Raw genomic sequence first — 17,992 nt, 5'->3', positions numbered from 1 at the left:
CTGAGGGGACATGGGATAGAGGAGAATGGGACAAAGCAGACTGGTGTTGTGGCTGAGCTGTGGAGGGGGAGGGAGATGGGAATGTATGGTGGTTCTGCAATGCTGAAGGGTGAAGGGATGGGACTGTAGGACCCTTGGGACCCTGTAACAGGGGGTGGATGGGACTGCTGGTTCCTGTGACAGGGTAGGGTGGGGACATGGGACTGCTGTGGGTCAGGTGACCTGTAGGGGTGGCATGGAGTTTCCTTGTGGTGGGAGAGCCTAGGGAGGGGGGACCCTAGCCTGCTGGCCTGAGCCCATGCACAGAGGGCAGTGACACGTGGAGGTCCCTGGTGGCACCAGGGAAGGTGCTAGCCTGCTGACCTGGGTCCATGTTTGGAGTTGGGGAGTGGGGCAGTGAGTGGGAAGACCGTCACCTGTGGAGGTCCCCTGGAGGAATACTAGCCTGCTGGCTGGGTCAGTGCACTGGGGTGGGGAGTGGTGGAGAGTGGGATGGTGTTCCTGCAGTTCCTTGGGGAAATGCTAGTGTGCTGGCCTGGGTGCACACATGGAGTTGGGGCACAGTGGAGTTCTTGTGTGGAGCTCTATAGTTGCAGAAATGCCTGGGAGAACACTACCCAGTTGGCCTGGGTCCAAACATAGGATTGGGGCCGGTGGCAAGTGGGACAGCGTTTGCAAGTGGCAGTCCCCTGGGGGAATGCTAGCCTATATGGCTGGGTCCAGGCACAAGGGTAGGGGCAGTGGCGAGTGGGGTGGTGTTTGCATGTGGAGGTCCTCTGGGGGAACCAGTGTTTGCAAGTGTGGAGGCATGTGTGGAGCTGTGCTGGCCTGGGTCTCCTTGCCTGTGGTTAGTGCAGCAGGAACCTGCGGCTGGGACTATGGCTAGGATGGCTGCTTGAGGGGGCTGGGGGACTGGTGGGCTACCCAAGAATGTGGGGGTCAGGGGATTCTCTGCTTTGCCTGCCCTTCCACTGGAGGTCTATTAGAGTCTGCTCACCCCCAGAAGGCCCAGTGAACCCTAAACGTCTTGCCTTTCCTTACCAGGGAGGTGCAGTTTGTAGGCAGAAGCCATCTTGACCAGAAATTACTTCTGAGTTATATTTCTGCACTTATAATATGGACCTTTTCCTCCAGCTTTGTCAGCATGGAAGGCATGGATATTCAGCAGGGCACTCTACCCAGAGGCTATAACACAAAGATAACAGGTACCTCTTGGTAGGCAGGTTGATAGGCAGGCAGTGAAACTGACCTTAACGAGGAGTGGATATACAAAGCATGAACATTTTCTGATCATTTCCAGAGATGATATCCACAGGATAGATATGGAAAGTTCATTGAGAAGGGTGGTCATTTTCTGGCCTTAAGCAATATATAGACATAGGTGTGGCTTTTTTAAAGGGCAGGATGTAGGCACTAGTGTGGCTATGTTTCTTAGGCAGGCTTATAAGTATCTGGATTCTTTTTCAGAAGATGTATTCTTAGCAATCTTCCTAGAGACAATCTTCATCTCCTTCAGTGTGGTTGGATCTGGACTCAGCACTTTAATGGGTCTCCACATGGCTTTAAGGAATACCACTTTGTATCAGGAGGAGAATAGAAGAGAGTAGAAATGAGAGGGGCTTACACCAAATAGCAAGGAACCTTTCCCAGACTCTGTCATCTGATATCCTGAGATTGCCTGCCCTAGTCCACTACCATAGGCCTCAGTTCTGTATTTCTCTTAGGTCCCTTCCTGCAGCTGAATGAAACTTTAGCAGTTTTGTACATTTTCTGAAGCATGCTATGGATTTGTGTAAGCTCTGAATATTATTTTGTAACTCTCACAGCACCTGAACCTTATTTTAAAATTACTTAATGCAAATATTCCCATTCTGAATTTCAGCAATGGAGAGTTCCCCCATTATCCTGAATTTGCAAGCAAAATTGCACAATCATTTCACATGGCCAATAAAAATATGATCAAATGTCTAATCTTATTTTTTGATTATCAAATTGAGTAGGAATAAAAATTCAATGTTGAAGAGGATGTGGTTAAATTGGAACTATTAGAAAGAATGTGGATTGGTCCACATTGTCTCCAATGTGTTTTGACAATATGTGTCAAAAACTTTGAAAACTTACATACTTTCCTCCAGTAATTTCACTTTATGAAAATTTTTATAAGGAAATAATCAATGTCATACCTATTGGTAAACAATCTAAATTTAGCAGAAAGGAAAGGAGTTAGAATATTATTTAATAGAGGCACACTTTCTATTATATAGATTTAGATTTAGAAAATGCTGATACCATAACTTATGAAAAGGACATGACATACAACATATAATTTCTATTTTATGAATAGAGTTATATTACACTAAGTGGTAGGATACCCCATAGATATTTCTCAAGTGCCTCCTCACTGTATGGGCTCTGAATATTTTTTACCAGTTCTAAAATTTCTAAAATTAAGATGTATTGCTAATATAAAAATATTGATTAAAATAGTTAATAGATTACTTGTACAACCTAAACACTGCATAGCATTCAACTGCTTTTTCTTGTGCCACCCTGTAACTGCCCCACTGAATCCCTGCACTCCCATCCCAGTGTCTATACCTGCACTGTTCCTTTACTGCTCAAAGGTCTTTAGTGCTACTCAGGCCTAAAGGGTGAATTGCTTCGCAGGACATAGAAGGGTCCTATATTGCTGGCCCTGGCATTGCCTGCCCTGGACCTACTTGTCAAACTCCCCATAGTTATGTCTTCTAATCTCCCTCCTCAGACACTAGGGATACCTAACATTTGAAATTCCTTGTTATCTCTGCCTTACTTTGCTGTGGGGTGATTTTTTTGCCTAGAATTCCTCTCCACTCCATCAGTACTTTATAAATTGCTTATTCTACTTTCAAGCCATTTTCTTTAACTTTTCTGTTAAAACTTTAGAAAAACAGAGGCAGTGTCTTTGTATATTCATTGTACCTCTTAAAACTTGTTATCATATGGCAATAAGATTATTTCCTTCTTGATGGTTCTCATGAGATTAAAATCAGCTGGAAGGTTAGAAGTAGCTTTGCTGCTGTCACATGTGACCAATAAAATATATGCTGAATAAAAGTAGTACCAAGATCTCATACAAACTTTCAGATACGTTGTGCCTTACAAAAGGGAACTTTGTGCCATGTATGTAGGGCTGACATCATGTTAAACCTTCTCACAAGCCAGCTTTATAGGAAGGCTGAGATAGCAAGCCATGTTAGTTGATCACTTTAGCAAATAGTTGGTGTCATGGGAAGTGCTCACTGTGTCAAAGCTGGAAGGGCTGAACCAACACCACTATAGAACCATGCTTCATCAACTTAAGCAATGAGGTGATTTGCTCAGCTGTGGAGACATCCTAGATCTAGGCTACTTCATAATGTTTGATCAAGTCCACTTCCCTCCACTTTTTTTCTTTTCTCAAAATATGCAAGTCCCAATTGCTATAAGACAATATCATAATTTCTGTCAATTTGCATTTGTCTTTTCCCTACCTAATTTGCCTTATTGTATTTCATAGGTTTATACAAAGTGATTAGTATTCTAAATGAGAGATGTTTCCCCCTTGAGACCACATACATCCAGGCAGAAGCCTGCATCTGGCATTGTGCCTCTAGGATTTTAAGGAAAGGGGAAGGAACACTTGCCTAATAACCATCAGAAAAGACTGAAGAGCTCAGTCACTGTCTAGGTGAACACTTTTAAGCAGGTTAAAATTGATTGTCAGCTTCTTCTTGGAGAGCCTGAAGTAGCAGAGAACCCTGTATTTTGACTGAGAGTGGTCAGGGTTCTAGCCTAGGTGCTGCCGTTGTCAGCTGCCAGCAGTAGGCTAGCACTTGACTTCTTCCTGACTTTAATTTTGTAGGAGAACAGTGTTATTTAAGTTTGCCTCACAGGTGGTGGTTGGTATCAAATTTTGACATTGTATATGAAAATAATTTATGTTCCAAAATCAAAAAAGCCTTTTAAGTATGAGTTATTATTATACTGCATTCTTGAAGAGTTCCAGCAGAGTACTGTGTGTGTGTGTGTGTGTGAGAGAGAGAGAGAGAGAGAGAGAGAGGGAGGGAGGGAGGGAGGGAGGGAGGGAGGGAGGGAGGGAGGGAGGGAGAGAGAGAGAAGTGTAAGTGTGGATGCATGCAGGTCAAAGCATGCATGTGGAGGTCAGAGGACAACTTTGAGTGTCAGTCTTTGTCGCCTTGTTCAAGGCAGGATCTCTCATAGTTCACCACTTGTATACCAAGCTTCCCTGGAATTCTCCTGTCTCTGCCTCCCTTTCACCCTAGACACAGTGGGATTACACATGTTAGATTTACAGTTTCTGACTTTTCATGGGTTATGAACATTGAACTCGGGTATCCATGCTTGCATAACAAGCACTTTATCCTCCAAGCCATCTTCCCAGCCCTGGTCTGGAAAATACTGATTCAGGAGTGACTGACTGAATGAATGAGTATGTGAGAAATTTGGTTCTGAGCAGATTGACTCAGGGTGATGTTGAGCTTGCTCTGCTGACTTGCAGCCTTATCTCAACATTCAGGTCCTGACAACCCTTCTTACTGTCTCTGAACACATGTATATCCTCTCAGTACTGAGTCTTTACCTCTGATAAATGAACATGCACTTAAAGTGTAACGGATGCTATAAACTGATGGTCCAAAAAGTGCAGATTCATTTCATTTTAGCCAAGGTCTTATGGACAGTGTTTCTGAGCTCAACGGGCGGGTGAGGGGCTATTTCTGGACAGGCAGAACTTCCAGCACCTCTTAAATCACATCACACAGCAATTGCCTCTCCACCTACATGCAGGGCGGGCCTGCATTCATAAAACTCTAGCCCGGGGTGAGACTGGGGCTCTTTCCCACATCTGATGACTAATGACTAATACTTGTCTCTATTTTCAGAAAGGAAAAGCACCATACACAAACCTTACTAACACATTTTCCTTTGTTTGCTTCAAATGTGTGTGTGTGTGTGTGTGTGCGTCTTGTGTGTGTGTGTGTGTGTGTGTGTGTGTGTGTGTGTGTTCCTCCAGTGACTGAAGAAATGAACACTATAGGAAACCCTTCTGTGGATGAGTTTGCATGAGAAATTGAAACAAGTTGGCAAAAGAAGAATTTTTTCTGCATAATTCAAAGCAGACATTTTGTTGGAGCAAAAGAAAATCAGAAATTTGCTGTCAGTCTGAACTTTCATTAGTTACAAAACATAAAATATTAGAACTATGCATTAAATCCAAATAGAACCTGTCCTTTCTCCCTTGCCTCATGACACTCTATATTGAACTTTGGAACACTCAGTACCACATTAACTTCTCAAGCAGTGCATGATGGAGGTCCCCGTGGTGACTTGTGACTGTGCCATTGTTATTGTACTCTGTCCTGCTTGTCTGCAGCTCCAGAGAAGAATGAAAGGATAGTACTAAGACTTAGGAATAACTAAAACAAAACAGGCTACCTAAAGAAAGGTTTTCTGATGTGAATGCACAATCCCAGATAAATGTGGGCATTTTCATGATATTCTTTTAAAAAATATTTGTTTGCACTTGCGCGTGTGTGTGTGCACATGCATGTCCATGCATATGTATGTGTGTGTACATTCCAGGGGCCTCTTGCCACTGCAAGCCAACAACAGATGCTTGTGCCACTCTTTTCTAAAATTTATTTGGGAGAAAGGGAGAGGGGAGAGGCAGGAGAGAAAGAGAGAGAATTAGTGGGTATACCAGAGCCTCTCGTAACTGCAAACTCCAGATGCATGTGCCACCTTGTGCATCTGACTAACATCTGACATGAGTACTGGGGAATCAAACCTGGGTCCTTAGGCTTTGCAGGTAAGTGCCTTAACTGCTAAGCCATCTCTCTGGCCCCTGTGCCACTTTTTGCATCAAGCTTATGTGATATATGTGGGTGGCTTTGGATTTAAGCCCTGGCATTCTGGCTTTCCAAGCAAGTACCTTTAAGTACTTAACCATCTTTCCAGCTTGTTTTCATGATATTCTTTTATTTTGACAAGACTGAAAAATTGTTTATTTGACATTACTCTGAATTTAGTGAAGTAATTAACTATACATAGACTAATTCAAAATATTTTCATTAAGCATCAAGAACAGTTTCCAGTATTTTCACCAAGAACACCTTTATTACTGAAAGACTAATGAAAATATAACAGACTATGGAAAAGGGAGTGGAAAGCAGGTTAAGAGCCACAGGAATACTGTGAGGTACTGTCCTCCTGACAGGAACAGACAGATACATTCATGAGCCAGTGACTACCTATGTCCCCACTGATAAGTGCCCTCATTGGAATGGCAGTGGGAAGAGGGGACAAAATAGGATAACCTGATAGGAATATGGATAATTTGCAGAATGTTCATAAAGGTCCCAATAAAAATTATTTTTTAAAAGAGGTAGTCACATTAGGTTTTTACCAAGAAATCTAAAACTGCCAGTCAGAGCTGCTTTTTTTTTTCTCCCCAAAGTAAAGTCTCATTCTAGCCCAGGCTGGCCTTGAACTCACAGCTATCTTCCTACCTCTGCCTCCCAAGTGCTGGGATTAAAGGTGTGCAGCACCATGCCCTGGCTTGGTGCATCTACTTAGCATAATTAATATGAGACCACCAGTCAAAACCTTATGTGAGTAACAGCAATCATTTTTGTTATTTTTTTAAGATAAAAGTGTCATGTCACCCAGGCTGATCTCACACTTGCTGTGTAACAGGATGACTTTGAACTGATCTTCCTTCTACCGCCCAGGAGCTAGGAGTACATGTCTGCCACTAGGACTCACCTAGAACAACTTCTGTAAACTTTGCTTACCTTATTCATCCTAGTAAGAGGGACTGTGTTGGCCTTAGGTTGGTACACATAGGTCCCAATGACATGTACCACACAACCAAGCCCACAAAGAAAGATAAAAAGCACCATATGAAAAATAAATGTGATCTCTTAGGTTCAAGGGGAATAATGCCTAATTCTTGGGGACATAATGCAGTAATAGACATAAAGACAAGTATGAATCATAACCATTAAGGAAAAACTAAAAAAGGCTGGTAAGAGACACAAGACACAAAATCCTGTCCCCGGGGACAATGGAAGCTTCACAGACCAGGTGGCATCCAGACCAGACAAGGAACACTAATGAGTGTCAGTGTGAGGGACATGAAGGCTGTAGACCAATGTGGGCAAGACCTTGAGTGGGAGACAGTACTCAGGACGGTGCGGTGTTTGCTCTGGTCAAGGGATGGAATCTGCTCTGAGAAGGTAAAACTGCACCAACCTCAAAGCAGAGATAATCTACTTCATCTTTTAACTCCTTACAGCTCACCGATGTCCCCACTGTGACACTACTGAGACAAGGTCTGCCTTGTCCGACCAGGGCAGCATGGTCCTGATTCATCCCCAAGTAGAAGCCTTTTGTAACTCACTCACAAAATGTGCACACTATGTACTGTTCTGGAAGCATAACATGCTGGGTTAGACTCCTCTTCCTGAGGTAGTTCAAAGTCTTGAAAAAGGCAATTTACACATCTGTCTGCATTACCACAGATGAAGCTAGCTATTAAAACCAACAATCAAATTATCTCCTGCTTCTCAGATTATTACTTCTTTTCTTTAGTCCTAACAAACTAGCAACCAGAAAAAATGGAGATGAAGCTATGGAAAGATATTTAACCCAACAAAGACTCCATGAAGCAAGAGGGAATCTGTGTCATTACCCCGACAGTCTGAACTTACTAAAAACCAAAAACCTTACTTGACTTACCAAAGACATGCACTTTCAAAGTATCCAAGAAGCTAGCACTGAGCCTAAGGCAGGGGGCTTCACTCCAGGCCAGACTGGTGTGGACAGTGAGACCTTGTCTCAGGACAGAGTAAGAGCTAACACTCAAAAATAATAGTGGGCTGCTCCCAGCACTCAGGAGGCAGAGGTAGGAGGGTTGTTACTGAGTTCAAGGCCACCCTGAGACTACACAGTGAAATCCAGGTCAGCCTGAACTATAGTGAGACCCTACCTCAAAAAAAACCCCATAATAATAATAATAGTGGGAACATAAAATTAGCATTAAATTATTCTTTTTTTTTTTTTTTTCTGAAGTAGGATCTAACCCTAGCTCAGGCTGACTTGGAATTCACTATGCAGTCTCAGGGAGGTCTCGAACTCACAGAAATCCTCCTACCTCTGTCTCCTAGGTGCTGAGATTAAAGGCATATGCCACCACAGCCAGCCTATCATTCTTCAACAGAGTTCTTCCAAAATGCCATAAGGAAGGAAGCTTGATCAGCTGATTGGACAGGAATCCGCGCTGGCCAGGGCACTCAGGTCTGCTTCATAGGTGCAGGAATGTTGGCAGATGCCCGCTCGAGGTAGGCCACGGAGCCTTGAGGGACTTCGGCTGGCTTTTTGTGCTGTGTGTTGACGTCCTCCAGCACCTGCTGCCAGTGCCTCAGCTTTGTCAAGTGCTTCTGGACCAGAGCTTCTTTCCATTGCAGTTCATTCCTCAATTCTGATACATCCTCTTTGATAACCTGCTCTGGTTTCTGAACAGACAAGTGCAATCTTTTTTGTAGGAAAAAGCACTCTGTCTTGCAACATCCAGAAACTTCTGGATACACTGATCAACACCAGTTCAAATTTTTTCCTGTTCAGTGCCATTTACATAATCCTGACTCACAAGAGAAGCGAAGCAAGCCTTGAAGGACGACTCCAGCTCATCCACCAACATACTGTTCGATGATCTGGAAGCTCTAGGCGCCACTTGAAGGAGTGAGGCCTGGCCCGGGAGGCCCAGCGGCAGCGGGGTGGGGGTGTGTGTGCAGGGGGGATGCCTGGTGAACATGCAGCCCAGGCGAGTCGCCATGTCTGCAAGGGCACTGGAATCATGATATTCTTGATAAAGCCTTGTGAAAAGGGCAGCGTGAAGCTTGCTGGGGCCCAGTAAAGCATTGCAGGCTCTGCAGGGCTCCCAAGGGCCTAGCTCACCATGAGTTTGATAGACTCCAAGCAGCAGAGTGCTGACACTCAGCTAATCATGGAGCTGCAATATGAAATTTAAAGAAAAGTTGTAGTGAACACTTTCAGTTTCTCTGCATGACAGTTTTCTATATAGGATTAGCTTCCTATGTTTCAAATTATTCCATTTATAACTACATTTTTATATTTATATTCTTAGAGCAACAAAGAGATCATGCTTTGATTATTTTACATTATAGTGATACTAGTAAGGTTTGAGGATGTTTTTACAGCTATTCATATTTGTAAATGCATGAATGGATTTAAACATATAGCTGTCTGAGATTTATTCAAATTAATATTGATTCAATTCCTCTAATGTTCATAGTATTTTTAAAAAATAAATATAAGTGAAGTTCTAATAGTCAATTATTCCAGACTGAACCCACATTTACTTTAGTATTTTTTCTTTTTCTTGCAACCAGATATTGAGGAAAGGATAAGTTTTAAGATTAGAGGTCACACTAAAAATACACAGAAGCATGAAAATTGCTAGCATACTTCAATTCCAGCTGTGCTCTCTAGCTTGAAGGAAACAGGGCCTTCTAGATCTTTGCTGCATCTTTGACTGTTTTGGCAAGTGATCTACCCCTCCCCTTACCACATTCCAATATACACTGTCTGGGGAGCATTACCCTTTTGGCCGAAGGTTGTGAACAATAATGAGGTCAGCTTCAAGGCTCAATGAAGAACAGACTCAATTATAACCAGGGTTTAAACATGGAGCTTTTGCATCAGACGTTCTACAAGTTATTAAAATGTCATGAAATAATAGAAAACAAATATATAGTTTATAAAAGTTATGAATTATGAGCTTCTGAGGACAGAGGCTGTGTCTACCTCAATTTTATTCTGTAGTCTGGCACATGATAGTAACCTGGTATGTGTGCTGCATGGGAGGGGTCTCGTCTATGTCCTTCAGAGCAGCATCAGGGGAGAGGGTTAGGGAACAAGTACTACAGGATGATAATGCAGAAGAGGCCACAAGGATCTAGTGCATTGTCTTTCAGGCATTATGTAACTACATTACAGCACGAAAAGTGACATCATAAATCAAACATACATAACACACATTGTGAGCCACCAAGGTGATCTCCTATAGTTAAAAAAAAAGAGAGAGGGTTGGAGAGATGGCTTAGCGGTTAAGCGTTTGCCTGTGAAACCAAAAGACCCTGGTTCGAGGCTTGATTCTCCAGGACCCACGTTAGCCAGATGCACAAGGGGGCGCACGCATCGGGAGTTTGTTTGCAGTGGCTGGAAGCCCTGGCGTGCCCATTCTCCCCCTCTGTCTCTTTTTATCTATCTGCCTCTTTCTCTCTCTGTCACACTCAAATAAATAAATAAAAATGAACAAAATTTTTTTAAAAAAATTATAGAAAACATTTAGCTGTTGTACTTAGTTTCACAATGCTGGGATGATCATCCTACTAGACATAGTTTATGGGAGGAAGGTATTTATTTCAGGCTTACAGATCCAGGAGAAGTTCCATCAATGGCAGAAGCTGGCTTTCTTTCACAGATTCAAGCAGAGAGAAACAACCAAATAGCCAGAAAACACCAAAAACAGCAAACAAGAATCCAGAGCTCAAACTGCTCTGCACACCTTTGGGCTGGACTCAGATCTGCCTCCAAACATACTTTTGGATTGGATCCCAGGAATGCCTCCTTCAGACAGATGGCTGAAACCTAAGCTACAGGCTTAATAAAATTCCTGAGTCTATGGGAATATACATTCACATTCAAACCACCAATGAAGAAAAGTGATACAGAACAAAACCATGGTCCTTTCTTACTTCCTTCTTTGCCATATAGTAATGAGACAATGCTTATCAGGAAAATGTCAGTACCATGCTATTTGGACCAGCCACCAGAATCAAGAGACAAATAAATCTCTGTATTATAAAGTACTCAGCATCAGGATTTTTTTTTTTTTGTCACAGCAACACTAACTAGACTAAAGCAATCTCCAAATAGTCTATAATCTATAATATTTTCTCTTTCAATTTGCTCCAAGTTAAAGCAATCACCCCAATACTTGAATAACAAAATATCAATGGCAAGACATTATATTTATTTTACCTGTTAAGAAAAATACAAGTACGTATTTGATGCTTAATAGATCATCAAATATTTTTGGAATTCATGAAACTTCAACATTTCTAAACCTTAGTGCTTGGTTGTCATTGGATCATTTAGCCAAGGCTGTGTCCCACTTATACGTGAGCCAGAGCTCTATGCCATCTATACTATGAACCCAAGGTTTTTGTCTAAGTTAATTGTAAACCAAATTTGTGGTGGCACAAATTTAAGCTTGGGAGGCAGAGATAGGAATATCACCATGAATTTGAGGTCACCCTAAGATTACATAGTGAATTCCAGGTCTGCCTGGACTAGAGTGAAGTCCTTCTTCAAAAAAAAAAGGTAAAAAGTAATGTAGCTCTACATTTACAGATACAAAGGGCAGGAAAGTAGATGCTTGTTGAAATAAGTATACATTTAAATAAATATTCCCCCAAATAAAAAACACTAAAATTATCTTGCTGGAAATGAATAAATGAGCAAGAACAGTCTTCATGCATGAGATCTATTGTTTTAATTAAGACTAATATGTATGATCTCACTGGCATGCAGTATCTAGAGGTGTCAGATTCTTAGAAACAGAAAGAATGATGGCAGCCTGCTGGTGGGGGAGGGGGATGTAATATCTAGGGATACAGATTTCAGTTCTGCATGATGAAAAGCTGTGGAGATTGATTGCACAACAATGTGAATATATTTAATAGTATTGAACTGACCACAAACATGATTAAGATAAGAAATTTTATGTATTTCTACAATTAAAAAAATTGGGACTAGAGAGATGGCTTAGCAATTAAGGCACTTACCTGTGAAACCTAAGGACCCAGGTTTGATTCCTCAGTACCCACTTAAGCTGGATATGCAAGGTAGCACATGCATCTGGAGTATGTTTGCAGTGGTTAAAGGCCCTGGCATACCCATTCTTTCTCTATCTGCCCCACCCCCGTCAAAAAAGTAAATAAAATATTCAAAAATATTTTAAAGGCTCATAGCTGTGTTTCTAGTGTTTTAATCATCCTGGAAGTACAAAATTTCAGCCCTCATTTTGAGCATAGAAAAATGTTTTAAAAGTAATACTGATAGCTAACTTTAATGGAAACTTATTCTATGATGAGTATCTAATATCTTATATTTAGCATCTCATTTAATCATTGCTGAGGCCTTATTGACTTTACACTAGAGCAACTTGAGGTATAGCAGAGTTATGCAACAATCTAAGATTAGGCATCTGGTTAGCAGTGGAGATAAGACGCAGTCCTAGGAGCAATAAAAACATCACAGAATTTCTGAGAGATTCAAACCTTGCTTCTAATTAACTAACAGAACTTCTGTTTAAGACATGTTTAAGCCACAACAACTTCCAGAACTGAAACTCTTTGTCTCAATGTGTGTGATGCATGTAGGAAGCAGAACGGCTTTCCAGTCAGCAAGTTTCTTGAGCTGTCTCAGCTGCAGGCCCATCATTTTTAAGTATTCTTGAGAAGGGCTGATAAGAAGATTAAGATTTAGCTAATGGTTATTAAGCACTCAGCACATAAAACTTGAAATTAATGAAGTGTTTGATCAATGGTAATTATTGCTATAACTATGTATGAATGTGGGTTAACTATATCAGTAAGATGGTACTGTCTTCCTACTTCTACTGTAGCATCTCTCAGATTTTGGGGCATAGAGAGAAGTAAAGACTGAAGGAGAAGCTGTAGCACCACACTTCATTGCTGACTGGGTTCTTATAGCTGGTTCTCCCCTGACACCCAAGTCCTAGAAATACTGACTAGTTTCCTTACTGACTACTCTCCAAACATCCCCGACAGCAACCCAATCCTTGTGAGGAGTGAGATTCTTTCTGCTGACTACCATACTTACGTATGTCTACCTCCTGCTCTTGGACTAATAGCTGTTTACCATATGGGCTTGCTCAGTTGCCTGTGCTCCATGGTGGAAAAGGAGTGGGGGAGCAACAGGAGCCTTTGTTAATGCCTTTGTTTGAGAAGTGTCTTTCTTTGAAAATGGACTCCAGGACTCCCACTGGAAAGACAGATATATCTGCTCCTTGGGAGTCCATTCCTGCAGCAGTGGAGTCCTGACCTTCTCCTCTCTATGACTATCCTGAGCTTGATTTTCTCTGCTGAGCTGCTCTGCTCTCCTTTGGAACATGGATGCTCAGGTTTTCACACCTTTTTCCTCTTCCCAACTTGATAACATTCACTTTGCTATAATTCTGAATAGCTTTTTACTCTGTGATAGTTTCTACCATCGAGTTTTTCTCCTTGGCTTTCATGCCTTGGTGAGTAATAGCTCTAAAGCACAGATTTTGATGCAGTAACTCCTATATTGTTTCTATAGTCCCAAAGTAGTACTTCTTTGTAACTGCTCAATATTCTCAAATTTTGTTCCAAGTCCCATTATTTTACATTTATAAATATCAAGTTGTATTAATTGGTTCCAGCTTTGAAAATGTTTCCACCAGAGGTTATTTTCTGCTGTTGTGGTGGCTTTGGAACCCTTAGCACTGAAGCTGTGATGTGGGCTGTGTTTGGTCAGCATCCCTGAAGGACTGATGTGCAACAGAAAAGATATGCAGATTCTGGGCCTCACTGTATTCTTTGAAGACTGTACTAGCCATAATAGCTTCAAAGAATTTCAACAAGTTCCTAAGACATGACCTTCCCTTTCCAAAACCACACTGGCTAGGCTTGCTGTAATCAAGCTATGCTTTTCTAAGCATCCTTTTACTTGATCTCCTCCAGCAGTTTTTAATACTTTCCCTATAAGTGAAGTAAAACTAACTGGCCTGTAATTTCCTGGTGTGTCCCTAAGCTCTAGGAAATAACGGCATTAGGTTGGCTATCTTCCAATTCCTTCAGAAATTTTTTGTTTTGTTTTAAAACGCAGGATTGAAAAAGCCAGGGAATGCTTCCTGACTCCTTTTCCTTCATTCCTTCCATGACATACTGCTCTTGCTATTCCCAGAAGAGCTGCCATTTTAATAACTTCAAACCTTTAAATGTTTTCACATATTATTTGTTTCTATCTCTGGAGCTTGAGCTTTCCATTTTTCATTTTGACAAGGGCCACCCTCAAAAATAAAGGCTAACAATTTTACAGGATCGACTGTTAATTTGAAGCACTGTTTAAGAAATGAGTTTCATGCTGGGAACCTGCAGCAGAGCAGCAGGCTAGGCTCTAATGAAACCTGTGTGCTCACTTGTGAATTACTGCAAATACTTGTTGGGGAAGATCTGAGAAATATGTTTTTACACCTAGGAAATAGGAGCTAAAAATAGGGAAAACTAATCCAATGTACCAGCAAGGTGTCTAAAATGTGATGAACAGACAGAGATCTTAAGATAGAACATTTGCATACTGTATCTTTTTATACAGCATTTTGTCTATTACTTTCAAATACAATACCAGAAAAAAAAAAAAAAAAAAACTTTCCAAGTTCAAGCATCTCCCAGTTGCAACACAAAAGCCCACAAACATAGTTTCATCAGGAAGTGTTTGTTAAAAAATAAATTTTATTTCTACTGATAATAAGAAGAATGTAATATTCATTTGCAGGTAAATGTCATCTAGCATCGAAAATTATTCACTTTCTTGTATGGAAGTTGAAAATTGAGTCATCATCTAGGGCTAAACCTCATTTACTTTTTGTTTTTTTTCAAGGTAGGGTCTCACTGTAGCCCAGGCTGACCTGGAATTCACTATGGAGTCTCAGGGTGGCCTCGAACTCAGCGATCCTCCTACCTCTGCCTCTCAAGTGCTGGGATTACAGGTGTGCATCACCACACCTAGATTTCCATTTGTCTTTTTCTGGACAATTTTGATTTCAGTAAGTTTTTCTTTTTTGTTTTTGTAAGAACCTAATTTATCTTTTCTAAGTACATCTCAGATAGACACCTGAGCTCCAATCCACATGTGAACTGAACCTAATTCCCATACATGGAGGAGAGGTGGCCGCCATCACCACATGAAGTTTGCTGTGGAATCTAAAACAATTTAGGATGAGAAGTAGTGGTTTTTTCTACAACATATTTGAAATCAGACCTATGTCCCACTAGTAGTACCCCTTCCTTCCTCTTTTGTCAGTCACTATGTCATCTTTTAAATTTGCATTCCCATCTTAAAGTGCTCACTATTGTGCATCACAATCTCACGTGATAATCCGGAGATAGACTACTCTCATCAGGACATTAGTTTTTTTCTTTGTTTTGTAATTTTTTTTATGAAAGAGAGAGAGAGACTTATGCACATATGTGACCTTGCTTTCTTGCATCACCTTGTGCATCTAGTTTATGTGGGACCTGAAGAATCGAACCTGGGTCCTTAGGCTTTGCAGGCAAGCACCTTAACTGCTAAGCTATCTCTCCAGCTGATGGTATTACAATTTTAATTACCATCAGGACTCTGCAAATAAACAGGTAAGATTCTTTCCTGGTGGGCCATAAGGCACAGAAACACAGAATCATATTTGTCCATATATTACAAGTAAATTTAACTTCAGTCATGAATCTAAAGCATGCATTTTTTTTCAGTGTTTAAGTTTTTTTCTTATGGATTTCTGTCTTTACAATTTTAAAGTGGTATTTAAAATCCACCTAGGATTCATCTTTCCTATGTAGTGTATGTTGTGCCATGGGACAAGTACAAGTTTAGTTCACACTCATGCAGACTTCTTCCATCCCCAGGGCTCTGCAGGACCTGCTTCATTTTTATAGAATACCCTTCCCTACATGTGAGTGGTAAGATCCACCCCTTTAAGTTAGGTAGCCTTAAGAATACTGGCTTCATGGTAAAATGAGAAAATTTGTGGGCTTGTATTTGCCTGCAGTTAAATCTTTCAATTTCTAATTTTAACTTTTCTAGCTAGCAGATTTCCTAACATCTCTGAATCCATTTCCCTATGTATAAAATGCAGGCATTTATGTTTCCTTTTAGAATGAGATGTGTTAATTGTAGTAATTTTTAAAAAAAGATCAAAATTATCAAGCTGTATATTCTCTCTCCCCAAATCACCTCAAAACTTCTGGATCTCCTCTTTTTCTTCCATGTACACCCCAGCCAGTGGTAACTCTGAGATACCACCCCTCCTTTCCCTTGTATGTACACCTCAGCAATGATTAACTTTTGTATTCTAACTTTCCCTTCCACACATATCCTAGTCAATGATAGTATCATCATCTTTTTATTTGTGTGTGTGTGTAACACATATCCTAGTCAATGATAGTATCAAAATCTTTGTGTGTGTGTGTGTGTGTGTGTGTGTGTGTGTGTGTGTAGAGGACACCCTCAATATGTCTGTGCTTTTTTTTTTTTTTTCCCATTCTACCTTCTTTGAGACAGGGTCTCTTGTTGCTGCAAAGGAATACCCATCTAGTTGACCAGTCAACTCTGAATTCTCCTGGCTTTGCCTCCCATTGACATAGGCATGTTGGGAATCACAGATGCATGCATCTTTTTGCATCTACAATTATGTGGGTAAATTTAGATGGGCAGGTTTGCAAGTAAGCACCTTTAACCTCCAACCCACTTCCTCAGCACCAAGATCATCTTTCTTTAAATCCCCACAGCATTTCACCTGTCCTTCAAAGATCCACTGACTATATATTTTTTGCATCATTTATTCATTTAATAAGAATTTATTGAATGAAAACTATACATCAGGCCAGGATTAGTATGTACATTGTTTTCTGACTTTTTTTTTTGCCTCTAGTTAATTCCTAGGCTTTTAAAGTTCAGAGTCTTTCCCATATTCATATTGTATCCCCCCTTTCCATTACACAGATAGTGCTTGAGCAATTGTTAATATTTGGCAAAATATTCCAGTATAAAATGCAGTCAGTATGTCATATCCACTTTCACATGCATTCACGTCTTCAAATTGGATTGCATCGGAGATTGTGCCCATGATCATCCTCATCTCATCTCTGAATGATGATGACCATAAAACAACTGCACTCCTGAGGTTACACAGTGCAAAGAACATGGTCTTTCCTTCCCAAGTATTCCTTAGAGCACTTTCTGTTAGAGCAAAACACTGCTTTCAAAATGAGGAGGTGAATGGATCAATGAGCTGCAGTGATGCCCCTGTGGAACCAACACAACTCAGTGCACTTTCAAGGAGCTACGGTTCATAAATGTGTGTAGACAGCATCATGGCTACAGGAAATTCTAAGGCTTCAGAGAAAATGACCCAATTTCTAATGAGGTTATGTATACACAACACCACAGTATCCAAATAAAACCTTGAGTGAAACACTTAGGAATGTGGTATTTGCTAGCTCAGATATTTCAAGCCATCACTGGAAATATGTAATGATGTTCTGACACTATTTTTCAACTTGTGATAAACTATACTGTAGTGGTAGCTCACTTTAGTTAGTAACTTCTAACCAATCACAGGCTAAGTAACGAGGAAGTTGATTTGGTTTTAATTGTTTTTAGAGAAAGAATGATGAGGCTCTGCTTTGAGGCCTAAAGTCACAGTAAATACTAGCAACTCAGAGCATGACCTTAATGATATTTCTAGTTCTTTCTTCAACATGGAGACGGAAAGGCAACAGGACTGCATGAGCTCCCCGGCTTCTGTGTCAGGCAAGTTGGTTATAATATCCCTCAACCTATTGTAGGATTTCTTGAGAAAGAAAATGCTAACTTCCTAAACAGACTCTGTGGAGTTAGCCTGTGGCAGGTGTCCAAGTGGCTACAGACCATGAAAATGGAAAGAGACTCATAAGCAAGCTGTTCACATAGCTCAAAAGTCCAGAAGTCTCATCAGACTTCAGATTTTGGCCTCCATGCCACAACTCACAGCCACTTTGGTGTTCTACAGGCACTGTGAGTGAGGGCAGCTTTTGTTCAATAGAAATGTGGCACCAGGCAG

General features: G+C 40.9%; 1 protein-coding gene and 1 pseudogene across 1 annotated transcript in view; both read right to left on the bottom strand.

Moving 5' to 3' along the window:
* Positions 1–17,992, bottom strand: part of Spag17 (sperm associated antigen 17) — a 300,395-nt gene that overhangs the window by 226,960 nt on the left and 55,443 nt on the right. The gene's annotated exons all lie outside the window — the stretch shown is intronic.
* LOC101593937 lies at positions 8,311–8,875 on the bottom strand (annotated as a pseudogene).

The sequence above is a fragment of the Jaculus jaculus genome, chromosome 19, assembly GCF_020740685.1.
Source record: "Jaculus jaculus isolate mJacJac1 chromosome 19, mJacJac1.mat.Y.cur, whole genome shotgun sequence".
Lineage (NCBI taxonomy): Eukaryota > Metazoa > Chordata > Mammalia > Rodentia > Dipodidae > Jaculus > Jaculus jaculus.
Note: the sequence above shows the minus strand (reverse complement) of the source record. Positions and strands in the feature narration are given on the sequence as shown.